We start from the raw sequence: 27744 nt of genomic DNA on the forward strand, positions 1-27744 counted from the left end.
ATGTCGTCGTCCGGGGTAACGAGTATCACATTGCAGTTGCTAAAAGAAATTACAAAAGATTTTTCTGAGGAGCAAAAAGTTGGTAGTGGCGGCTATGGAGAAGTCTACAAGGTATGATCGACATTATATTTCATATAACTTTTCGAGTGGTACTTGGTAACTCAACAAATCCTTGTTTTGTATGAACACAGGGAGTGCTTAATGGGGATGAAATTGCTGTAAAGAAGCTTTTCCCCGTGCATGGTCTTGATGATGTGGCATTTGAAAACGAGTTTAATAACCTTATGAAGGTTGAACATAAGAATATTGTACGGTTAATTTGCTACTGCTATGAGATAGTACATAAACATACTGAGTACAACGGGAAACTTGTTTTTGGTCAAGTAATAGACCGAGCACTCTGCTTCGAATATATGCAGGAAGGAAGCCTTGCCAAGCATATTTCTGGTATGATGGTGCTCTAACTCAATTCTGCTATACTCTATTTAGCTTTTGGTTGAAAATGATTCCTTCATTTTGCATCAGAGGAATATATACTTTTTTTTTCCTTCTGCAGCTGATTCGTGCATACATGATTGGTCCACAACATACAAAATAATTAAAGGAATTTGCGAGGGCCTACATTACCTCCACAAAGGACGAGGTGAGAAGAATTATATTTACCATCTGGACTTAAAACCGGACAACATATTGTTGGATAAGGATATGGTGGCGAAAATTGGAGACTTTGGCTTGTCTAGGCTGTTTGGTGAATCATAAACCTACCAAACAAGCATTAAGAAAGGAACAATGTAAGTTTGATATATGGTTCGTGTGTATAGATCCTCTAGTAAGCATAAGTTGTACTTTACTCTCTCCGTTCTAAATTATAAGTCGCTTTGACTTTTTTTGATTCATCCGTTTTGCTATGTATGTAGACATATGAACTAACTGTATATTGGTGTGGTTCTTATGATGTCATGCAGAGGGTTCTTGCCCCCAGAATTCACAAATAATGGCATGATGACACCAAAGAATGACGTGTTCAGTCTTGGAGTTATAATTTTCCACATGATGGCCGGAGAGAAGGGCTACAACGATTATTGTGATTTGCGCTCCGGTCAAGGGTTTTCAGAAAAAAATCGTCAAGAATTTATTGAGAGTGTAAGAATATTCGTTTGTCCATTTCTTTTTCACAGATGTTATTTCTTAGCATTTTATATACACGCGTACTTATATATTTATACATATTTGTATTTTTATTGCAACTTCACAGGTACAAGAGTACTGGAAAAAGAAGATGCAGGCAACTGAGGGATGTACATGGGACGAAACAGACCACCTAGGAGTGAAGAAATGTATTGAAATCGCAATGACTTGTGTCGAGACTGACCGAAAGGAAAGGCCTACTACAGAGAAGATTATCGACGAACTTGACAAACATGATGCTTTGATAGAGAAATTGAGAAGGGAAGATCCAAAATCACTTATAGGCCAGGTACGTATATGCCCACCATGCTCAACTCCAAATTTGATTATTTTTTTCGACTTTGCAAGCTTTTATAACCCTGGCTCTCCACCAACTGGCACACATAGCCTACGAAAACATGGACCATTTGTGAATCTATTCTGAAGTTGATAAACCTTTTAGAGTAAAATGTAACGCAGGTCCCTAAACTTTTCCAGCGTTCTCATCCAGGTCCCTAAACTTTGCTTTGACCATTGTCAACCTCCAAAGAGCTGCGCGGGTTTTTTACACCGATGTGGCATGCCAGATCGGCTGCTGACTCACGAGAAATTTGTTACCAGCCCCTGTATTCTCCCTAATTCGATTAAAGTGACCACCGAGATTTTTTTAGTTAATGGCACCGAGCAGTTGTAGCTTCGCAGGTTCCTGAACCGAAATAGTACCCACCTCCACCTCTCTACCCTGTGGCATGCCGCGCGCCCCGAGGTGGCCCTCCGTTGTGGCGCGCCACGCCGCCTACAAGCCACATGTCGACCTCAAGCCCTCGAGCGACCTTGCCGGTGAGGACGGTCTCCTCGCCCTCTGCCGCCTCAGCCACGACACCGGCCTCTTCAAGCGCCACCGCCATGAGCCTGCTCCGGTGCCAGCCTCCATATCCACACCTACTCCTACTCCCACTGAAACCACCATGCCCGCCAATGGCTTTCTTCATCCCGCCATAAACCGTTTCTCACTCGCGTTGCCGAGCTCAAAACACCTAATATGGTAATGTGGCACACGGGCCATCCTACTCATGCTAGTAACGATGTGGAAGCAAAAAGAAAGACTAGCAAGAGAGAAACTCTCGAATCAATAAGAACAACAAGCAAGAGAGATAAACACATGAACACAAGCTTGAAAGTAATGTGGAAAGTAAAGGTTGACATGAGAGTTTTTTTCTTGAGGTATCGAGGTGTCGACAATACCCTCTACTCCTTGTTGGAGCACCTTGCGTGGTATCGCTCCCCCTTGATCTAATACCGATCAAGTGCTCACTACCGGCTGTCCTTCCCCAATCTCTGGGCTGTTGGACTCCACACCGAGTACAAGCCCATTCCGAACTCCCTTGGGACTTCAAGCTCCCCAAGCACCTTGGGGCTTCCACGAGCTCCTCCTTGGAAGATTACCATGCTCCCCAACAACATAAGCCGACTAGGTGTTGTTGATACACCATGAGTAACAAGTTATTGAACCTCACTTGACCTCTCCACGCGTTAAGTGACTGGTAGAAACACTCTTGCACTCTTGAGAAACTAGAGATGGACCAAGAATCAAATTGACATGACCTCGCCACTCTCTAGGGCCTTGAACACTCAAAGAGAACCCCGGCTTGGTATTGCGGTCGTCACCACGACTGAGACCAACCACCGGCCTGGTATTGCGGCGCGGGTACCACCTGGTCCTATGGCACAACTTCCCCAAGTCTTGTCGATCATAGCTAGCGAAGGTTGTCACCGTGTGGGCACGGAGGTTGGCGACGGTCAGCCTGCATGAGGCCAAAAGCTGATCGGCGAGGATGGAGGGTGCAAGCACCGGCGTAAGCGAGCACGAGTGCCTCCTTGTGCATGGCCAATGGCGTCTTGTCGCATGTTGTGAGGAGCGAAAGGGAGATTTCACTAGCTAGCTGGTCGTTCTCGGTGACCACGACATCTGTGGTCTTCGCTACTTCTGTGAGTCACGCTAGGTCAAGGGTGCTTGGCAAGTATGGACGGTGCGAGCGTGGCCAGTGGGCGAGTAGAGGATGGAAGGAGGGAGGCAGCAAGCGGGTGAGCGTGGAGACGATGTCGTGGATGGAGGGGAGGCGCCCTCATGGCAGAGATGAGGAGGGAGATGATGGCACCCGAGGGGAAGGGGAAGCGCTTCCACGATCATGGACTTCATTTTTTTTCTTGAGTTAAGGAGAGTGGCAACATGATTGGGTGTGTTTGGAGTGGCTTGTTTGGCCCATCCATAGCCCAGAAGATGACCGGCAGCACTAGATTTGGCCAACGACCCCATGTACAGGAGGGAGAAAAGGAGATGGGAGAGGGGAAGAAGAAGCAGGCTCGTCGGTGCTGCTACTCAGGGGCGTGACCCTGAAGTCCCTTGAGTCCGCCCATGGCCTCACCGGCACCCTAGCTTCGTCCCCGTGGCCGATGTCCTCGCCATGTCAGCATAAAAAGTCAACTTGTCTGCAGGAGAAAGAAGAGGGGAAGAGGAGGAAAAGAGTGAAGATATAAATAAGTCAGGGGCTAGACATAAATAATTAGCTGACCTCAGTGTAAAAAACTCGCACGGATTGGTTTGGATGTTGACTACAGTCAAAGCAAAGTTCAGGGACCTAGATGATGGTTTTTTAGTCTAGGGACCTGGATAGGAATGCGAAGAAAGTTTAAGGACCTACGGTTCCCTTTACTCAACCTTTTATTAAACTCCCAAAGTTGATGCACAAATGGTAAAATATCTGCACTAATGAGAACCAGAATGTACTTGTACGCCAATCGTTCTTTTGATGGACATGAGAAACACTCTCAGGAAAATAAGTTTCTTCTTTGTTTTTTAGAACGCATAAGAAAATTACAAATTACCTTATCAGTTTTGCTAGAACCCAAGATTAGGATCAAGGGCACATAGAACTAAAAAGTTCATATATGGCATTTTACCAATTGCACATCAACTTTGAGTATATCGTCAAAGGGTCATCTACTTTAGGCATTTTGGTGATTGTCCAATGGATTTATTACAATGCCGGCACAATTGTGCAAGATAAGAAAACTGAGATATTATCAATGACCGAACCTATTGGTGATTTGATGACTGGCCATCATTGGCTGAAAATAACTGTCTAAGAGCTACTCCAGCAGCTCTCTTATAACTCATCCCTTAAAACACCATATAAGAGATCCTTATATGCCTTTTCTGGTTATAAGGGATGACTGCTCCAGCAGATCTCTTAAAACCTTTCCCTTATATTTCATTTTCACCATTTCTCTTCCATTTATCATATATCATCTCCTCCAAACACATTTTAACATCATAATAATTCAAATATTTGTGATTCAGGGACACACAATTCAACTACATTTCAAATTCATAATTCAGAATTTCAAATGCAAATTCAAATTCAAAATTCAAACAAAACATAGGTCCAAATGAACAACATAATCCACATAATCATTCGTCCAAATGCATGACATAATCCACACAAACATGGGTCCAAATGCATGACATAATCAACACAAACATGGGTCCAAATGCATGACATTATCCACACAAACATGAAGAAAGAAAGCATGCATGAAACATAGACCCTCAGCCACTCCCACTGCCACTCGAACTCCCACCGGATCTGAACATGGATGCTAGGATTTGGGCATGAAATGCCTCAAAGTACGCCCTCTGGCTGTCATCAAGGCTACTCATGTCCATGAGCATGATCTGGCGATCGGCCTCCCTCTACTTGGTGAAAGACTCTTCGGCCAAGATCTGCAATCTCTCCTTCTCAATGTCCACATTCTCCTTCTCCAAGGCCTTGAGCTCCGCCCACTTGTCCACCTTGAACTACTTCTCCTCCTTCTTGGTACACATCATCTCTTGCAGCAAGTCCTTGTACGCACCACCCATTGGCATCTTCAACTTTGCCTTCGTTTGATTTCTACCTAGAGGCCTCTTTGAGTTGGGTGGAGCTAAGCTTGGGGTGGGACTTCTACCTCTTTCCTCCTCACCCACATCGCCCTTTTTTCTTCTTCCTCTTCACCTTCAAGGTCATCATCAGCATTAGATGAAATGCTTGACCGGCTCTTCATGAATGAAAGCTCATTGTTCCTTGTTTTCCATTTCTCATGGTTCTTGAGCAAGTTCCAACAATGGAATAGAAGAAAAGGCCTATGGTTATCCTTCTTGTTCCGCTCCTTGTACATCTCTTGAGTGTAGGCACCCTGTCAAATTCAAGACAATGGTCATTAGCAACTATGTCAAGATGCAAGAGGCATTGTGGATGATTGAAAAACACTCACTAGCTCGATAAGTGGGACTCCTCTTTGATGCTGCCAATCCATTTGATCCACACAACTAGGCCACCTATTACAACACTCAAGAATGATACCCCACCAATGTTGAATTGAGTGCACGCGTGTGAGGGCGTCGGGGATCGCAACAGTCGCAGGCGTGTGGGAGAGTGCAGCGATTGGCACCGGAGGGACTGAGGGGTGAGCGATGAGGACTGATCCAAGCATTGTCAGCCATTGGATGTGAGTAAGAGAAAGGAGATGGTAGAGTAAATCTTGTCCATTTATTTGAAAGTTTGACTATTACTGGGTGCAATTTTCTTGGTGCGCTTAGTATAGCTAATGACTGTGGTGGACAGATGGACAGATTAGTGTGTGGCTTTAGAAAAGTTCAAACTGGTAAATTATTAGTAGTAGAGATAGTGATAGAGATAGAGATTGTATATATTTCACTCACCGCTTCAATGCTGGCGTGTTAAGGTTTAGAGTTCGAGTGCTGAGCATTCGGGTCACCGGTGTATTGTTGTCACGGCTTAGAGGGATACCCATGGAGCAGGTCGTCCGATAGTGGTGGAGCTATGAGGGCGGAGCGGCGAGGAGCTGCCGATCGTGGGTGTCGGGAGACCGCCGGTTGGGCAAGTGTCTAGACAGAGGCGCCACGTCATGCCAGATTAGCGCGGCGGCGGGTGGCTTTAAGGCCACCTCTTTTAAGGATTTCTATTGTGCCTCTTGTATCAGTCCTTGGATCAATAGCTGGTACGCACAACTCACAGAATAACATCACAACCATACTTCGATTATATTACAGGACCAGAATTCATACAGACCAGGTTTACATTACAATGGCTCTCAGGCCTAACAAAAGATTACATTACAACGGCAAGTGGGCATCCCATGCCTACAGGCAACTCAGGGTGCCGACGACCTCAAACCTACTCATCAAAGCCAAATTCCTCAACATTGTCTTCATCCTCCTTATCTGAATTCGACAAGCAAGGTACGAGTACATAAGCTACTTAGCAAGTCCTACCACAAATGAGATTGTAGATGCATAGGGGAGAACCAGGCATCAGGCTTTAGGGTTTATAATTTTGCATAAATGTAGTTTTTAATGCAGGGGTTTAGTTATAAATCATTTAAAGACCATTTTGGCGATACCCAAGTGTTTATCAGGTGTTTATCAATATTGGGGTTGTTGGCCCTGAGGGAGAATACTTCGATCCCACCAGTTCCCAAGTTTTAAACATCGACACGTCCGATGTACGGCACTACCAACACTTCCACTTCCAAAACCAGGGCTCACACACACAGCCCAAATCACACACCAAGGTGTACTCACACCCCATAATCAAAGTGATCAAATCGTAACGGTGTCCTTGACCGTGGACACGGCTATCCAGATAGATTTACACTCTATAGAGGTGTACAACACCCACAATATATGTCCGACTTCAACCGGAGCGACCGGTTGAGCGTACATAACGAGGTCGACACTATACCAACGTCACATGTATAACCACCCATGGGACGCCACTGCTAACCAGGGGCTATAGACAAGTCACCAACCGATCTCGGCTATAGACAAGTCACCAACCAGATCACGGGACTCTAGACAAGTCACCAGTCATACGAGACTCTAGACAAGTCACCAACCCTCATGTCCTGTCCTGGTCCCCATTGCTCTCAGCATGCGATGGTTGCCAGGCTACGCTAGTCTAGTGCAGGACCAAGTCCTACCCATACAGGCCATGTAGTTGTACGGTTATCGCTAGATAAGATGTCCAATGAACCAGTCCGTATGTGACCGAGCTAGGCATCTCCCAATAGGCAACCCCACAAAGGCGCAACCTACTATACTGAGGCAGACCACCACTGTGGAATCCTTGCCTTCCCCGTCCACTGGGTAAGTTTCATTAATCCCATCCCATTCTATTCCACCACTCACACCACCAAGCACACAACACCAACATCCATTTATTTGTAAAAGCATGATTAATGGAGTAGTGTATGAGTCATATTCATGAGTATCGAGCAATTGCATCTAAGCAGCTAGCGATCAAGGTAATCATCCAAACAATCAATATAGTTGATGTTGTGGACCTTCTAGGGTTTTGCATGTAGTAAAGGAAATCATTAACAAGGCATGGTATTAACACAAGAGGCAATAACCAAGCAACATTTCAATTACTTTATTAAGCATGCATATATAAGTATATAAAAACAGGCTCTATAGGGTTGTGGTTATAAAACATAGGTTCAAGATGATCAAGGAATGTAGGACTTGCCTCCAATGAAATCTTTTCCTTCACTTTCCTCAAAGTTCGGGTCCTCGAGTTCTTCGGTTATGTCTTCTTCTAACAATCACGGATTAATGACAATAAGCAACTACGATATAGACACTCAAATTAAAATAAATTCAAACATAAATTCAAATGAACTTCAAAAATTATGGAACTAGTTGGGTTGGATAGGGTTTGAATTTAGATGAAAGAATCGCCCAAATCGGAGTTACAACGAAGAATCTACGGGCTTCGAAGGATTTAATCTCCAAAAAGACATGGGTTTCCCTTTTTGGAAAGCTAGGGTTTCCCCGAAATGGAAACTTTCCACTTTGGCAGGTCCAGAAAGGGAATAGGCTGAATAGGGACATGTCCAGAAAGGGCATATACCTTATAGGGAAGGTTACCTTAAATGGAAAGGTTTAGGTTTTCTAGGATTTGGGAATTATTTTGCTAAAGACAAAGTTTGGAAAAAATATATATGTGTCACTGACATGTGGGCCAGGGGTTCCTGTGTACTGTTCATGTGAACTAAGTCCATGGCTCATGGACCAGAGGAGCTATGTGTCTGAGGTTTAGTGTGCACCGGGTCTATGGACCAGGGTCATTTTGATCGAGTAAACGGCTGACTCAAGTGACACGTCAGCCAGTAGACCGGGTCATTGCTGACATGGTGTGCTATGGGTTTGCCACGTAGGCCTGGCTGGCCAGAACCAACCAGCGGCTCTGTTCCATAGTGGGGATCAGCGGAGAGCTCGTCGTTGTCGGTTACACTGGTCTACTTGGACCAGACACTGGTGGACAGGGATCAGCTCGGAGAGGCGATGCTACTGGTGAGGGTCTCGTCGTCGGGAAATCACTAGAGCTTCACCAGTGGCTCGCCAGAGACGACGGCGGTGGTGGTTGTGCCTGGATCAAGGTGTGCAGTGCGTGTGTTTGTGCGTAGAAGAGTAGTGCGTGGATACTGCAAAGTTTCTCACATCGCGTGCTCGGCCAGAGCGGTAACGCCGGTGGCCAACGACGAGGTGAGGCGGCGGTGGGTTAGTGGTTGCCGTAGAGGTGGTGGTTAGAGATACGGAGAGGTTATGCTAGGGCTTGGAAACAATCGAGGAGAAGAAGGCGGTTCGGAATGGATTTTTTCGGTGGTGGGGAAAAATCGGGCGACGGCTCGGGTTGAGGTGGAGCTCAGTAGGAGCAGCTGTCCCACGCGTGGCTTGGCTACCGCACTGCGGTGGAGATATAGGGGTAGGCTTTAGGCGGCGTTGCACGTGCTCGATGGTCGGCCGAGATAGTTCAGGCTGGATTATGGCAGCGACGTCGACTTGCATAGCTCTGCTGGTCAAAAGGGGTGGGACCTTTAAATGAGCCGGTATGGGGGAGGGCTCTCGTGGCGGCTGACGTGGTCCGGTTGCAGGTCTGCCGTGAGAGAGGAGAGGGAGCGGAGAGCGCGGTGTGCGCGTGAGGTGGTGGCCAATGAGCGGCGCTACAACGTCGTGGTTAGAGGAAGACGATAAGGGCGAGGCGGTGGGTCCCACGCGTCAGCGACACGTGCATCTTTTTTTTGAGAATTACATAGTACAACGCAGACGCCAACAACACGCACGCACACTCACCCCTATGAACACACGTACACAAACCTTACCCCTATGAGCACCTCCAAAGGACTGAGCTGGCAGATTTGGAGATTCCCGAAGTCACCACTGGCGCCTCGTTGTCGACGGGAACATCGCTTACTATTTAAAGCATAATGCCGGAAAACCCTCGAATAAATCTAGGGCGTGAGCACCCGTGGCAAGTCGAGAACTTAAATCCGGGTGGGCAGGTTCCACCACAAGGAACCTAATCAACTGATCATCTATGATCAGTTCACAGCGACATGTGCATCTGGCCTGGCACGATGCGCCCTGGTTGGAGCTGGGCTATGCTGTGCCGGCTTGTACGCAGGCTAGGTTGGTGGACTGGGCTAGAAAAGAAAAAGAAAGGGAAGAACGATAGGGCTCGATTAGGTTTCACTACGTCAAAAAGCATTTCTAGGGAAGATTGTAGACCATTTGTAGGGGCGGTTTGCCCAGCCGCCTCTACTCAAGGGTCTCTACAAATCATGCATTTGTAGGGGCGGTTCCCAGGCCACCCCTACAAATCTATTTGTAGGGGTGGCTCTTATTACCAGCCGCCCCTACAAATCAATTTGTAGGGGCGGCTGGAAACACCAGCTGCCCCTACAAATTGATTTGTAGGGGCGGCTATAGTACCAGCCGCCCCTACAAATAGGTATTTGTAGGGGCGGTTCAATCTAGAACCGCCCCTATAGTATGTTTTCCCGCCAAAAAAATCAAATTTTCAATTCAAAATCGCTTTGCCGAACGTCCCACAACCAATGTTCCGAACCGCGTTCGCGTTGCCGAACGCCCCGCGACCAACGTTTCGAACCGCGTTCGCGTTGCCGAACGCCCCGTGACCAGCGTTCGCGTTGCCGAACACCCCGCGATCGCGACTACAAGCATAAGAGTATTCTATAAACTACAATTACAAGTCCAATTCACATGAATATATACAATCCATCATTAAATATACAAATTCCATACACATTGTTATCAACGTCCTAGAGCTAGCCTTTCAGTCTCACGAAGGTGTTGGTACTGAGGATTTGTACCTAACTCAGACTCTCGATCATGGTAGGTGCCTCTGACGTGTACAATCTGGTCCAATATGAAGTTGCAAAGGTCGCCGACAAGCTCTAAGAGTTGGTCATCCTTGTATGGGTCTCTTTTCATTCCTTTCTCTTCTCTCCACTACAAGAAAACAAGTTTCGGTTTAGTATTTCATACCATTTACGAAGTTTTTATACTACGGGTGAAGAGGTTCAAACTTACCCTTAAGGGGTGTCTCCTGTAGGCACCGGTGTTACCCATCATAGAACATATATAGTATCCACAATGTACACTCCTAGGCTTCTGCTTGGGGCACTGTGTGTTTTGCATATGAAAATGTTAAGTAATGCTTTTGACAGCCATGTAACGGAGTACTGAAGAAGTAAGTTACACTTACCGCACATAGTGTTTTTATAGCCAGCTTTTCCTTCCTTGCTGGATCATGCCTTCCATGATGATTAGTGACATAGAACCTAAATGCCCTGTTCAAATTATTTTAGCAAATACAACTTGTTAGTATCCAAAAGTGAACGTTACAAGTATGTATACAAACATATAAGCTAATGAGGATTGTCGATATGTATACGTCTTGAGAATTGATATGAAGTCTTTGTATGTCACCGTGTCCTTATCTAATGAATCAAAGACCCATGCCATGCTCCTCTCGACATCGATGGCTATACAAATCCAGTGGTTGCTGCATGGATTTAATCATAGAACTAGATAAGCCCTTTTTGCATCGAATGAAATATATCGAACAAAGCTTTAAGTATAGAGTTGAGCTTACTCGAAGTTGTATGGTAGCCATATAGTAGAGTGGTGTTGGAGATTTTTGAAAGCCAAGGCAATGTATGCCGCAACCTTAAGGGACTCTTCCCTTAGCTTCGCACTATGGATGCGCTCTTTCTCCCGAAGAGTCTTTGCAGCTGCAAGCTCTTTAGCATCCAGTGTCCACAGTTTAGGGTAATTAAAATTTGTTTGGGCTATAGCTTGAGGGTCTACATACCCGGCTTTCACACTTGGCATTTGTTTGACAATGTGCACTTGCATTCTACAAATCACGGCGTAGGTTAGTTACAACAAAATTCAAAGATTACATTCATATCATATCAGGAGGACAAGGACTTATAGGCACCACGTGCGAATTAGATTCATCTCCATTTCTCCCAGGTGAAAGCATGTGTGCATGTCATTGAAGTCAAAGACAATTTTTCCGCCTGGGCTTCCAAATGTGCTGGTGGGAAAGCATGCTTGTATGATATATATGCTCGTTGGGAGAACACGCAAGTACCAATCATGGAACCTTCTCATTCCAAGTGGTAGGCGCTGGATGTCCTGGTTTGGTAGGAAGGGCTTGCCTCTTTCATATTTTTTCGGGCAATCCTTTGACCATTCAATGGCATCAACATTTGGATACTGCTTTGCAATTTGGCGGAGTTTGCTACTGACGGCCTCCTCAGAACCCCGTGATGGGACTTTTTTAACTTGGTTTTCAGGCTTGAACTGATAATGGGAATACCACTTGGACACCGATGAGACGTCTTTGATTGGAACATAAACTGGCCTTATGTTGATTGGAATCTTCTTTCGGAGTTCCCATTCAGGCACGTCCTCATCTTCTTGTGCATCACCTTCTTCAGGAGGCACTCGTTGTTCATGTATCGGTTGTGCTTGTTGAGAAGACTGTGGCATCTCATGATGCACTTGCTCGGTACGAGCTGGAGAAGGTTGTGGCATCTCATCAGGCACATGCTCGATAGGAGGCGGGGAAGAATATGGCATCTCAGGAATGTGGGGGTCATGAGACGGTGAAAATATCTCCCCGGCCTCAACAACTCGCTCCAAATTTGGGAGAGGGGGAGGCGGCGAAGAAGTAGTCAATATAATATCCCGTTTGTGCCAGAGGATGAACCGCCCCATAACGTCTCCGAGTAACACCAGCCCCTCGGGAGTTGCGTAGTCTATCCTCCACTGCATGAACTCGGGCTTCACTGTATGCACCTCGACCCTAGTGTAGTCCGGCGGTATCTTATTATTGTGGTGTAAGCCACCGGGAGGATGTGCCACATCCGTTGCCACCTCCATCACAGTGTTCTACCGGCCGCTGAGAAACACCAAGGTGCAACTAGTAGGTTCCCGTATGAGATCAACTGGGGTTGTAGCTGCAGTGGAACCTTGGCTGCTAGGAACTTTCGGAGGGCTGCCAACTAATGCCAGTTCTCCCGGTGGCGTCACTAATATACGTGGCTCCGTAGACATTCCTTGCTCCTCCAGCGCCTTCGCAACTAGAGCCTTCACTTAGAGCTCAAGACTAGTCTCCCGGTCTCGGCCATGTTTCTTGTACATGTGCCTATCCTCTTCGAATCCTTGCTTCCAGGTCATCCTTTTCCCTAGCCCCCAAGTGCGGCCTGTGTGCTCCTTGTTTCCCAAGCCAAGGCTAAGCTCGTCCCTCTCTCTGGAAGGATTGAATGAGCCCGTCTCTTTCTCTTCAGCATATTTCAGTATCCTTGATACCGCCTCTTGGGTCTCTGGCTTATCAAACTTAAGATTACTGCCAGATGGTTCTGTACTCCTCGCATATATCCAGTTCCTTGAGCGTACCTTCAAGTTTGTCACATCGATATTCCCAGCAGCTGCGGCCTCTTCATCCATCTTCCTAAACTGCTCTTCCTTGGCATAGTAGCCACCGGGGCCTAGATGATGGTGGTATTTGTTCCTCTTTGCCAGCTCGGTGTTATGGGCACTGAGCTCCAATGCCTCCGCTGAAGTCTTCTGAGCCACGAGCTCCTCCCATTGACTAGGAGTTATTTTGCCGAACTCGTTGAAGGGAGTTAACCCCTTTTGGATATACTTCGTGTTGAGCTCCGACCTCCAACGTCGAAATGACTCTCCCATCATCCTGATAGCATTTTTTTACCAATTCGTGCTTACCCTCCGAAAATCTAAAATTGACCTTCAGATGCCTATCCCATAGTGCATTCTTTATGTTCTCTGGTACCTCTTTCCAGTTAGGGATTGCTGGGTTCAATTTATCTCTTACTAGGGCCCCGATCACATTACGGAATCGTCCTCTTAATTCCTTCGGCTCAAGGATCACCCATGCTGGCCCAACCTCCGTTATCACATAGCAAGCCTTATCTGGATATAGATTTCCTTTTCTATCCCCTCATTTCCTCTTAGGCTTGGTAGTCGTGGTTGTGTCTTGAGTTTGTGGAGCAGAGGCATCGTGATCTGTCTCTGTGGTTGTTGCCTCTGCTCTCCTTTCCTCTACTCCGTCTTATCCAGCGAGATGTCATGGACGTCGATGTCATCTTTTCTGAGTTTTAGGAGGGACCTGTATATAGGATAGGTCAAAGTGTTAGTAAAGGTAACACAGCCAAAGCTTTAGCAAAATTTACAAGCTAAGGCTTCTTCCCTACCTCCTCGTTCGGGTCAAAATCCTTGTCCAAATCTTCCTCCGTTGGCCTCCTTCTTGCTTCAGGTGGGAAAGGATCCTTAGGACTTTCATATCCCTCTTCTGACTCATCATCCTCTTCTTCTTCGCCTTCAGTAGCCTCTCCTTCGGGGCCTTCCTCCTCGTCACACTCCTCCTGAGTAAGCATCACTTCTAGATCCTTTTCTACCTCGTTATCAAACTGTTCTTGAGTAAGCTGGTCCTCTAGTGCTTGCTCCTCAAGGGTTGGCTGCTCATCATGCTCAGGGCATCGAGCTGCACTGTCTGTTGTCCGCGATATTATTTCGCGCTTTGTTTTAAAAGATGCAAGAAAGTGTGCTTTAGATATGCGAGAAGGTATAAGAAATCAAAAAGGTCTATAAACCAAAGTAGTCTTATAAAACAACAATATAAAAAAACGAGAAGTAGCAGTGGTAGAGGCCTCAGAAACATGTCAATCATCATCTGATCTTGAACTTGGAGCATCAAGGCATCATAACAGAGAAGAGAGGAGAAGGTAATGTAGGGGCGGCTGCTAATGATGCCAAGTTCCTCATAAGTTCTTGATCATCAGCTCATATTCCATATAATGTATGGACTTGGACAATTTCATCATTGGCAAAACAAAGGAGAGGAGAGGAGAGGGGAGATTTGGCAAAAAAAAGCAATAGCTGCTTAGCAAACATAGAGCAGTAGCTGATGGCAAAAATAGCCAAAAAACAGCAGTGGCCCACTGGTCCTATGCCCCCAAGCACGCAACTAGTAGATCAGCAGCAAGCTAGAAATTAAACAAGAAGATTAATTTCACCAAATTGATGTAGATGTAGCTAGCTGGCTGATTAAAATCCCAAGTTCATTAGGCAAGGACGAGCAAGCTGCTAGGCAAGCATATCATCACACAGGAAGTTCACAACTACAGCTGGAGGCATTAGCAGTACTCCAGTAGCAGTACATAGCAATACTAGCAGCTTTAGCTAGCTAGAGAGACCGACCGACCAAGAAGATGATCGACCAAGAAAATGCAGCATGAACTAAGGAACTTTCTAGCACTAGCATGAAGGTCAGCAAGAAGAGGGTGCTGAGGTAACTGTTATGGAGGCTCAGATGTGTTAAGAATTAAAGTTACCAGATCATGCTGATAAGAATGGAAAAGTTGCTGTGATGGTATGACAACATGTTAGATAGAGTAAGACAGCTAAAGAGCTGGATCTTCCAAATTCACAGAAGGAGAGGAAGACAGCAGAAAAAGACGCCTCAAAAACATGTCAATCATCATTTGATCATGAACTTGGAGCATAGTGGCATCATAACAGAGAAGAGAAGAGAGGAAAAGGGCTAGTAATGATGCCAAGTTCCTCACAAGTTCTTAATCATCAGCTCATATTCCATATAATGTTTGGACTTGTGCAATTTCATCATCGACAAAACAAAGGAGAGGAGAGGAGAGGGGAGATTTTGCAAAAAAAACAACAGTTGCTTAGCAAACATAGAGCAGCAGCTGTTAGCAAAAATAGCCAAAAAACAGCAGTGGCCCACTCATCCTATGCCCTCAAGCTGCACATTTGACAGATGAAAATCTGAACCATATAAAAATATATAGTTAATAGTACTGAATTGTAGTTTAGGACAGCAGCAAGCCAGCAACCATAGAATGTAGCCAGGAATAGCAAACTACAGGTATCTGTTGGGGAAGAACAAAGCAAACTATATAAACTGTTGATTGAAATGAGCAGTTCACTGAAAATGGGTTTAATCTGAATTTTTAGAAGCAATAGAGCAGTGAAGTAACAAAACAATAGTAACTATTAAATCAATCAAGTAGCAAGGACTGGTCAGGCGCTGCAAGTAGTTAATCACTAGCCTTGATATTAAACACATGGTATATGTATATTAAACAATCATTATTGATTCTATATATCCAACAAAAAAATGGGTAACTCAAGATAAGGTACAACCTCTTTTTATGAGAACAGTTGACTAGAGCTATTAGGCAAAACTAAATAAAATGAATTCTCAAATGTTACAAAAACAAGTTAGCTATCAGGCAAACTGAAATTACCAAGAGCATTGGCAGATTGAAATAAAGATCATACTCAACTGATTGAAATTATCAAGAGCTATATACGAGTGATTAGCTGGAACAATGAAAAACGGTAAAAGTGAGGTTTGCTACAAGTTTGAATAGATGCAGATTGCACACTGGCATAACTGCTAGCAGCTGGGCACACTGTCAGACAAAACAATAGTAGTAGCACTGCAATTCATTCCTAGCAAGATCTATACAGCAGCTATAAATGACTTAGAAAGTGGAGCACATGATTTGTTTGGACTGCAAGTTGCCATAACTACGTAAAAAGGCATGTCCAGTAAAGCTATCTCGCCAATTTCGGCAAGTGCGGGTGTTAGGACTGCAGCTGGCAACAAAGGCAGAACACTAGAAGCTGGCAACAAAGGCAGAACACTAGAAGCTGGCAACAAAGGCAGAACACTTCACACAACTGCCCAAACAAAGGTAGAACACTAGAAGCACAAATAACTGACATTTTCAGCAAGTGTAGGTGTTAGGACTGCAGCTGGCAACACTAATTTAGCGAGGGCAGGGCCAGCAGCTGATCGACAATGTTCAAGCAAAATAGCTTTTGGTTACCTGCTCCTGTGGTTTAGATAGATGTTAACTGCAGCCTGCAGGCTAGAGCTACGGCTGGGCTGGGCAGCTGGGTACTGAACATCCGAATATAGAGATCTTCCTCTTAAATCAAGAAACTAGAAATTGGATATACAAAGACAGTGAACGACCAGTGCTACGATTGAAAGATGACCAGTGCCCTCAGTCCCCCTCACCACGAAAGAATAATGTTATTTTGGACATTGACATGCTCTCCAAAAATTTATATTCAAATAAATAATTTAATTGTAGTGTAACAATAGAACCGAATGATATATAATTTAGTTAAATGGGATAGTGTAGCAATGCACAGTACAGTAATTACCGATACGTGGCTTACGTGAGTCTGTTTTATAATATAAACACAAATAAAGCAAGGTACCAGTTGCTATTATTGGCACTACTACTTCTTCTTCACATGATATATTTTTTCTGACCCTTCCTCTTCGTCTTAACCTTCTTATTATCCTATAAGACAGAATAAGTCTGCAAACGGCAAATTCTTAGGCGCTGCCTATGTTAGCTTTTCTCCACTCTAGAGTATCATCTTATCTTATTTAATTGTCTACTAATTTACTCTAGGCATGGCAATTTGCGCAGTGATCCTATGTCCATGGCAAAAAAGACGCACCAGGATGTTGCCCAATCTCATGCTTCACCTCAACATGACTACGTAGACAGATAGTTCCTTTCATTAGTATTGCTACCTCTTTGACACCAAATAAATTTATGTTATTTGCCCCATCCATAGTGTACATCACTATGGCCATCCTGGATTTTGTTTGACATGAGGCCTTGCATGACTACATTTTTAGAAAGTTTACTATGTGTAAATAAATTAGTGGACGATACTCTGTCCCTCTAAATGCAGCCTGGAATGACCCAACGTCATCGCTTATATGTAAATTATATCATGTGCCTGGATTTCCATCCCAGCATTTGGTTTGTACAGCATTACATGATCGCAAATCTGTAATTATTATTTACACAATAGTGGAGCTCGTGCTAAAACAAACGTAACTGTGAACAACGTTATGTGAATTCAGCCTCATAAGATTAGTTAACAGGTGTCAACTACATACCCGAGTTCCATACGTTACATTGCGCGATAAAGGAATCAGTGAGAACAGGCTAGCCAAATTTTGAACTTTGAAAAATAAAACAAGGTGTCTCGAGACAGCACATCTATTCTAAAATAGATAGATACCCACATAATTTGCAGAAGTGCGTTCAAAAGTTGCGGGAATCAGTGATACCCACATTTTTTCACATGACAGTGAAAAAATATAGCAAGGAACTGAAGACAAGAAGAAGGTTCAAGGGACGGAACAAACCTGAGCCAAGGGCCGGGCGCAGGTCGTCGGCGTGCAGGGGCGGGCGCCGGGGGCCGGGCGCGGGACGTCGGGGGTCGGTGCGCGGGGGAGGGCGCCGGGGGCCGGGCGTGGGACGCCGGGGGTCGGCGCGCGGGGGCGGGCGCCGGGGACCGGGTGCGGGTGTTGGCGTGCGGGCGCGGGCGCCGGGGGCCGGGCGCGGGACGCCGGGGGTCGGCGCGCGGGGGAGGGCGCCGGGGGCCGGGCGCGGGATGCCGGGGGTCGGCGCGCGGGGGAGGGCGCCGGGGGCCGGGCGCGGGACGCCGGGGGTAGGCGCCAGGGACCGGGTGCGGGTGTGGGCGGGCACGGGACCGGCGGCGGAAACCCTAGGCAGCCAGACGGCGTTGGAGGAAGAAGACAGCGCCCAGACGATGGCTCCCGTGCGCTTCTCTCGTATTTATACTAGGTACCTTTTGTAGGGGCGGTTCCTGATCCAGCCGCCCCTACAAATGCATTTGTAGGGGCGGTTCCTGATCCAGCCGCCCCTACAAATGAATTTTTAGGGGCGGTTCCTGATCCAACCGCCCCTACAAATATTTTTTTTAATTATAAATTCTATATTTTTATATCATAAAAACACAAAGTAATATAAAAAATTTGTGTATATACACAAATATAATATTTTTTATTATTCTATATATGAAGAAATATATATATAAACAATTGTAGTCAAAACAATATAGAAAACAAAAAAACAAAAATTAAAAATTTGAATTTTAAAACTTCAAATACAATTTTATGACGTTAAATGAAATAAAATGACAATGTTGTAAACATAAAAGTTGTATAACTCATCAACATGTACAACTTTTATTTTGGTCATCTTGTGATGTGACTTTGTTTGAATGATTCAAATTTTAAAATTCAAATAATTTCAACTTGAAACAATATTTTGAAAGAGTAAATGATTTCACATGAAAAAATCATGAATACCAAAGTTGTAGAACTCATCAATATGTACAACTTTTATTTTGATCATATTTTCATTTGACAAAATTTGACAGTTCAAATTTTGAATTTCACTAAATGGCAACTTCAAACAAGATTTTGAAACCTTAAATGATTTCAACAATAAAAGTCGTGAATATAAAAGTTGAACTCCTCACTATCTACAACTTTTATTTTGGTCACTTCTTCATGTGACAAAGTATTAGTAAACATTGTTCATAAATTCACATGACTCATAGTTTCATGAACTATACGAGAAACATGTTGATTTGTGAACAATGTTTACTATCACTTTGTCAGATAAAGAAATGATCAAAATAAAAGTTATAGATCTTGATGAGTTATACAACTTTGGTATTCATCACTTTTTTAGCTCAAAAACATTTAGTGGTTGAAAATCTCGTTTGAACTTGTTATTTTTTAAATTTGAAAATTTGAAGTGCTCAAACTTTGACAAATGAAATTTTGTAGTAATAAAGTGGATGTTCAAATAGAGTCATCTGGATGTTGCAAAGGGTAGTCTCACACACATGCATAAAATGTAGTCTCATACACATACAAAAAAATGTAGTCTTACACACGTACATAAATATATAGTCTCACACGCATGCATAAATGAAGTCTTACAAACACACACTTACACAAACACTCCACGTTCAATAACTAGCTAGCCTGCTATAACGACTTTCCCTTTGACACCTTTTCGTTCCCATGGCATTATATCTTTGGGGAGGTTCTTTTCCACAACACTGATCTTCTTAGAAAAGTCTATGAATAGCGGCATCTCATCGTACTTATTGTAAGCTTCAACATCATCCACGCCATCAACTCCAATAATGTGTTATTTCCTGGAGGCAACCACGTGCTTTGTCTTCTTCGGGGGGGAGGTTACTTTATGGGTCAGACATATAGAAAACTTGTGCGACACGTGAAGCGAGCACCCAAGGGTCATCTTGGTAGCCTAGATTCTCGAGGTCCAGGACTCTCAATCCGATCTCGTTCAGTTGGTGTTGTTTGATCCAGCGGCATCAAAACAGGGCCACCGTTATATCCCTTCCATAGTCAAGTTCCCATATCTCTTCAATGATGCCAAAGTATTGGATCTTTCGCCCTAATCCATCGAGAGCCTCTATTCGAACGCCGTTGTTTTGGTTCACATATTTACTATCCTTTGCGTGGGTATAGTACGTGTACCCATTGATGTCATAAGCATTCCAAGATGTCACTTGTCTCAATGGCCCCTCCGCCAACCTACTGATGATAATAGAGTCTATGGTTTCTTCAGGCGGTATGTTTTGGTCCTTCAACCATGTAGTTAGTCGTTGCTTGTGCTGTTTCATGACCTAATCATCCGAACGGCCATTTCTCTCCGCCATAATGATAGCCAAGTGTTCATCAATATATGGTTGCATCAGTTGTGTACCCTACAAGACACTGTAATGCGCCCGACTCACCTCTTTGTAATCATGGTCGATGAACACTTTTCTACCACTGGTGCCCTTCCCAGCCAGCCTACCCTTGTGACGAGAATCGGGTTTACCAATCCCTTTCTGTACTTTTAGGTACTCTTGACAGCACTCGATGACTTATTCTGTATGTGCATAGCATCAATGGCATGGGGGACCTCCAAGTCTGGCTAATAAGGCAGATACTGAAAGAAGATCGATTGATTCTTGAAAGGTACGCCTTCGACAGGAGGTGTGCTTCTATCTCTGTTCGTCCCATCCGGATTCTTCTTTCCATAGATGACGCGTATGTTTTTCACCATTCTGTACACATGTTCTCTGTTATGACGTCTCTCCGGAGGGGGTTCAATCTCTTGGGCGTTGTCATAAAATCTAAAGAATAATTTGCTACGGTACTTGTGACTTGGATGCATCCAGGTACACCCATGTAGTACCATCCAAGCAAACCAAGCATCCCGTCTTCCCTTTGATCTGTCCAGACAAAGCAAACAACGCGGGGTAATCATTGGTAGTAACAAATATTATTGCTCTATATATGAAGTCCTCCTTTCGGAACGCATCGTACATCTGCTCCCCATGCCTCCATAGCCTCTCCATTTTTGCATCAAGGGCTCGAGGAATACGTCTATATCAATGCCTGGTTGTTTAGGGCTAGAAATAAGAATAGTGAGGAGAAGGTACTTTCTCTTCTGACACAACCATGTTGGGATGTTGTACATGGTCAAGATCACTGGCCATGTGCTGTGGTTGCTCATCCTCTCATTGAAGGGATTCATTCCATCGGTGCTCAGGCCAAACCGTACATTCCTTGGGCCATCGCTGAATTCTTTGTGCTTCTCATCAAACCTTTGCCACTGACTACAATCAGTCGGGTGTGCAATCTTATCATCATCCACCTTGCGCTCATCATCCCACCATGTCATGAGTGCGACTTCTTTAGGGTTTAGGAACATACGTCTCAAGCGGTCGGTCACTGGCAGGTACCACATTACCAGGGCAGAAATTCTTCTCTGCTTTGCATCATTTCCTAATAGAGTGTCCTCTGGGGGCTGAGATTCTTGTACCACCTTTTTTGTACCCTTCTTATTCCTCTTTTTCCCCGTGGATGGTTCGTCCCCACCGTAAAGGTCATTGTTCTTGTACCGGCTGGCCCTACACCGAGGACATTTATCCAATGACTTGAATGTTTCGCCACGAAAAAGTATACAGTGGTTGGGGCATGCATGTATTTTTTCAACCCCCATTGTCAATGGACTTATGACCTTCTTCGCTTGGTATGTGTTAGCGGGAACTGAGTTTGGTTGTGGCAGCACCCATGACAGGAGATGCAATAGATTATTGAAACTATAGTCTGACCAACCGTACTTAGCCTTCAGGATGAGCAGCTCAAGCATGAAACGTAGTAATGTCCAATGTGTCGGACAGCCCTTTTCAACACCATACACAGTCTCCTTCGATGCTTTTGTCACTCTTTTCAAATTTTCTAGACCTTTCGGGCTATTTAGTAAAATCTCTGGTCCAAGGGTTCGAATCATGTCATCTAAATCATCTTCAACTCCGACATGTGCTCTACCATCATTATTGGCACCACATTCGTCGTTACCATCCCAACCACCAGCATCACCACCTTGTTCATTGCCAAACTCAAAATTCATTCGTACATCAAGCTCTGCTGAATATTGGGACAGGGATTCTATGGTTTCGTCGTCGTATTCCTCCTCATCCTCGTCGTTAACAATAACCGTTTCACCATGATGAATTCACACTGTGTAGTCCTCAACAAATCCTTGTATCCTTATTCTCTTTCAATGTCGTTGCATGCTTCATTGCGGCTTCAATAAATTTATCCACCTCTTCACGGAAACCTGCCTTGAACCTTAACGAACCATACATCCAAGAGTTCATGTACTCCATCTTTTACAACAACAACAAAACAAACATTAAAGGACTACTTATTCAGATATATATAAAAATGAATCAAAGTAATAATTATTTGAGAATAATTGTATATACCTCAGATATATATGAATATAAATCTAATATAATTACATGAAGCATATAAACACACCATGGTAGAGGAAAATTAATTAATGGCCCATTTATCCATAAATAATTAAAATACATATTTATTGATTACAATAAACAATTTCAAAGACAACAATTAGCAATAATTATACTTTACCCAATATCTTTTATACAAACCCTAGTCTAATTTTATCAAACATAAATTTACAAAAAACAAAATTAATAAAAAAACCAAACCCTAGATCTAAATCACATGCACATGAAACATCCATAAAACTAACTAATGGTTCACTAAAATCAAGAAACATGGACCAAATAAGGGTATGATCTTGTTCCCCTCCCTAATTTACCCTAGTACATTTAAAAGTTGGGTCTAATTTGCTCATAAATAGCTCAAGCACCATAGAAGAGAGAGAAAAACAAAACTCTAATTACTCACTAACCAACCATTAAAACTTCAAAAAAAGTGTGGAATAGCATTTTCTTACCTTCTACAACCTCTCCACCAAAGGATTTAAGACCAAAACCTTTCCCCCTTAGTAGAGCAATTTTTGGGAGGTGCCCAAGGCCTCCCCACCTTTTTTCACGGGTTGAAGTGAGTGACCCGAGGAGGAAGAAGGTGCTGCATCTGTTTTATATGAGGGGCATTTGTAGGGGCGGCTAGTGATTGAGCCGCCCCTACAAATCAGTGCTATAAATACGGGGCCATTTATAGGGGCGGCTCAATCACCAGCCGCCCCTACAAATAGCATTTCCAGGGGCGGCTGGTGATTGAGCCATCCCTACAAATCAGACCCTATTTGTAGGGGCGGCTCGTAACACCAGCCGCCCCTGCTGTTCCGTTTGTAGGGGCGGTTGGTGTCTGGGCACCCTAGCACGTCACTGTAGGAGCGGCTCAATCACCAGCCGCTCCTACAAAAAAATCGAACCGTTGCTAAAAATCGTTTTCTACATAGTGTTTTGGGTTGAAATAGAGGTTGGCTTGGCCTGGTTAGGGAAATGGATTCGGTTTTTAGTTTGGAATTTTTGTAGGATTCCAATGGAGTTCAAATGATTTAAGCATCCAAATAAATCCAATAAAACAATAAATGAAAGCATGATGATGTTTATGCATGTTTTCAAAATGATTTTTGAAAATGGATTTGATCCTCACAAGCTCTCTTAGGACCTAATTCATATTAGTTTGTTTAAAATTCAAAAAAATTTAAATTTTAGTGGTTTTTGGTCATGGGCCAAAATGGAGGGTGTGACAGAGGCAGTGGCGAAGTTAATGGTGAGGAGCTGCCGACGACGGGAGGAAGCCCGGTTGCTAGTGGTGGGCGGGTGAGCGTGCAGCAACGAAATGCATGGAAGAACAACAGTAGTGCTCGATCCGACAGTCCACGTGCATCGATCGAGAGGAGCCCCGATTGCTTTGATTTCGAGCGCCTGACTTACGGCACAATTATTATTTGTCAGAAACATCTTTGCCGGTTTTCAGAACCATCAGTCGTAATTGAGGGATTTTTAATTTTTCGCTTCTATTAATTGCCAAAGATTGAATAACCCTACAACGTAGATATCATCTATATGACCTTTTTACAGTCATACGTTTCATCCACCCTAATTTTATCCGTGGAGGGTTGTCTAAAGCTTCGCGATCGTTGTAACAAGATGCCGCCATTGTCTATGGCTGTATTTTTTTCGCGAGGAATCTGTGTCTGGTTACTGGAGTCGTCTGCAATAATCACACACACGCAGCCGGGTCTTGTTAGTAATTGTTTGGAACAATCTTATAGACAGGTTCTACGGAAATCCGACTGCAAAATGGTTGTACAGCATATAACCTGGTAAAAATAGACTAAAAGTTGGAAACTTTAAAATTTTCATAGAAACAATACCTAAAAGCTAGTCCTCAAAAATATTAAAAAAATAACAATACATAGGCGAGGTAATGTTATGATTCCAAATAAAAGTTCAAGTCCAAAATCAATTCCATCATCAGATATTAAAATGACAAATTTTGTATGCATTAGTGTGAAAATTTGTCCTTTTGTGCATATAAGTGTGAAATTTTCATTTTTTAATCTAATGAATGAGATTGAATTTGGACTTGAATTTTGTATGGAAGCATAACATAAACTTCTATGTGTTGTTTGTACAAAAAAAAATTAAGTTTCAAACTCTTAGTTTATTGTCATCTGATATGCCTCCCAGAGTTCTCTATCACACGACACCGGCAGACGGTTCTCTTGAAGCATCGTCTGTGGATAGAGGGGTGTTGATTTTCTTTTCTGATATCCCGTCAGGTTTGATGTTTTGTAGTAGTGCACCGAACTGAGTACCTCGACAATTATATGTACACTAATCCATTAGTTTTTTTCGCTTGCAGGAGAACTCAGATTTCAAGAGAACTATCGCGGTAGATCCTGCACTTGAGCTGCGCTTCCCCTTCGAGCCAAAGAGGGACGTATCATGCTGCTTGCAGCTAACCAACAAAGCGGACAGCTTCATTGCATTTAATATAAAAGCAGACCAAAACAAGTATTGCGCACAGCCAGGCAAAGGAATCATGTCCCCGTGTTCCAGGTGTTATATCACAATAACTTCACAAGCACAGGAAAAGGTACCGCTGTGCCTAGACATATTCGTTGTGCAGGGCATCAGAGTGACCCGGGACTTCACATCCGAGCAGATCACTGAAGACTTCCTCAAAAGTGCAACTGGGGTGGATGAGGTGATATTGCCCATTGTTTATGTCTAAGGTACTTCACCTGAAACAGGAAAACATAACTTCTAGCGCCAAATATGAATTCCCTAGCCAGATATATACAGCTTTCAAATCATATCTCTGTTCCCATACTTCATAATAAGGATCTCGTCCATCAATAATCATATCAATCATTTTTGGATGTTCAAATTTTATGAGTGTCGACATATTTTTCACAAGCAGTAAACTATCAATAGCTTATTGTTCATTTATATTCTAAGAAGCTTATTGTTCATTTCGACAAAGCGAAAAGACGTGCTAGTTTCTTCAGACATTTCTTATAATGCTGAGAAGCTGGATATGGAAACATTTTTAGGACCATAGTGTCCGAATTTTGTGGGATGCTGCGGCCTGACCAAGCGTTGCAATAATTTTCTTTTAATTTTTTTTTTCAGGTAAAGGGTTTTCAGCATGCGTTATGTTCTGGGTGCTTTCGGAAAGAGAATTGAAGACAGGACTTCAGCACAAGACTCGACATGTTCAAGTGTAGCTAATTGATATATTTCAGGAAAATTAAGATCAACCGGACTTCATTGTCTCGTATTCGATATCATTAAGACTATTTATTTCTACGTCACGGGTGGAATGCCACTCAATTAACTCTTCCTTAATTCGAAGACAACATCGTATTGGCATAATGGTAACCGTGTTGAAAATAAGATTATGGTTTCCATATTTGTAATATCACTAGCACAAAAAAACCCTTTAGGGGCACTTCAAGTTTTTTCACTTCGGGCGGTTTAAAGTTGTAACCGCTTGGACTGTCAAAATCTCGCCCGGGACTTAGGAACTGCCTGCACACTGCCCGGACTGATGATTTACACTTAGACCATCAGTCCAGGCAGTTCTTGAGGAAAACTGCGTGAATAAAAGTTTTGCACTATTTAACCCCCTTAAACATGGTCTAGAAAATTTTAAAAATTCTAAAAATAATAATAGAGGTAATAGTGAACATGGTACACATGTCCACAAAATTTAAGGGTCTAACACTGAATATTCGTGGATATATAAAAAAGACAAATATTAATGAATAGTGAACTATTTTTATTAATTATTTATTTATTTTTACCTTACAAAATACGTTGCGTTTGGCAATGAAATTTAGTGGACATTGAACATATCCACCTATACCTCGGGTATTTTTTTTGAACATTTTAAAAACTTCTAGACCTAGTGTGAATGAAATTTGCACAAAAGTTACATTTACACTTGAAACAATCTATGTCACATAACTCAACTTTCAATGCACATATATAGTCTAAAGTCTTCAAAAAATACATGAGGTAGGGGTAGTCATGGTAGACATCTCACCAAATATCAATGTCTAAATCACCATATATTTTGAGATAAAAAAACAAGCACTTAATGATTAGTGATCACTATTCACTAACACTAGTAGAGATTTCAACTTCTATGACGATCTGTTTTCATCATGGAAAGTGCCCAATTCATCATAATTTCACTTCTATGATGAATCTATGACGAAAAAACCCACGGTCGTGGAAGTGGTGTCACGTATGAACTTCTATGATGAATTTTAAAAAGGCGTCATAGAAGTGATCATTTCTATGACCAAAAGTTGGCCATCATAGAAGTGTTTTCGTCTGCGTACGGCAATAGACGGCCGTTATGCTGACATGGCTATGGTCAGCTGACATGGCTATAGTCAGCTAACATGGCTATAATCAGGTGACATGGCTAGAGTGATGTGGCCCCCTCCGATTCCGCCACGTGTCTTGTTCCTATTGGATCGTGTGTCAGGGTATTACTGGACCTTGTGTCGGGTTCTCACACGACCACGTGTCATGTTCTTATTGGACCTCGTGTCAGTTTCGTAATTGACCACGTGTCAAATTATTATTGGACCACGTGTTTGTTTTTTTTATTGGACAACGTGGCCTATTTTATGGTGTACCACGTGTCGTGTTCCTAATGGACCACGTTTGGGGTTCTTATTGGACCGCGTGTCATGTCCTTGTCATTCCACTTGTTAGTTTTTAATTGGCACACACGTCTAACGTTCATTGGACCATGTCTTGTTTTTATTTGTCCACATGTTCATTTCTTGTTCGATCACGCGTCACCATGCTATCCGTCCACGTGTCACATTTTTTATATGCCACGTGTCGAGTACTTGCAATTTCACATGTCATGGAATGGTTCGTCAACGTGTCATGATTTTATTTTTTTCACGTGGCCTGTCCAGATTCATCCACGTGCTCAACTATCATTTCATCATAAAAATAATTCAAGATCGTCACAACTGCAAATTCGCTACATTTATCAACAGATGACGACACAATTATTCAACATGGCAATCAAATTACAACAATTTATTGTTCAAACATCAGTAGCAAGCCACTAACAGAGTTTCGCCACATCAAACCGGCACAAGTCCACACATCAAACCACAAATGCACATCAAACCACAAATGTTCACTGAACCAAGCCCACACGAGTTGAAGACTGAGAGTTACCAGAATAGATGATGCACATGATATCCTCATGGAGCTTATTGAGCTCCTCCTGTCGCTGTCTCTTGAACTCCTCAAACTCTCTTTCAATCTTTTCTGTCTTCCTCTTTAGTTCATCCACTTATTCGACGGGGGCAACAAAACCTTCCTGTTCAGCAACAAGTTATTCGTGAAGCATTCTCTCCGCCGATGTCTTTGTTCTAGTGGAGCTT

General features: G+C 43.5%; 1 pseudogene; it reads left to right on the forward strand.

Annotated features, from left to right (window-relative positions):
• On the forward strand, nucleotides 1–25538 carry LOC136507261 (cysteine-rich receptor-like protein kinase 44; annotated as a pseudogene).
• The last annotated feature ends 2206 nt before the right edge of the window (nucleotides 25539–27744 follow it).

Source organism: Miscanthus floridulus, chromosome 15, assembly GCF_019320115.1.
Source record: "Miscanthus floridulus cultivar M001 chromosome 15, ASM1932011v1, whole genome shotgun sequence".
NCBI lineage: Eukaryota > Viridiplantae > Streptophyta > Magnoliopsida > Poales > Poaceae > Miscanthus > Miscanthus floridulus.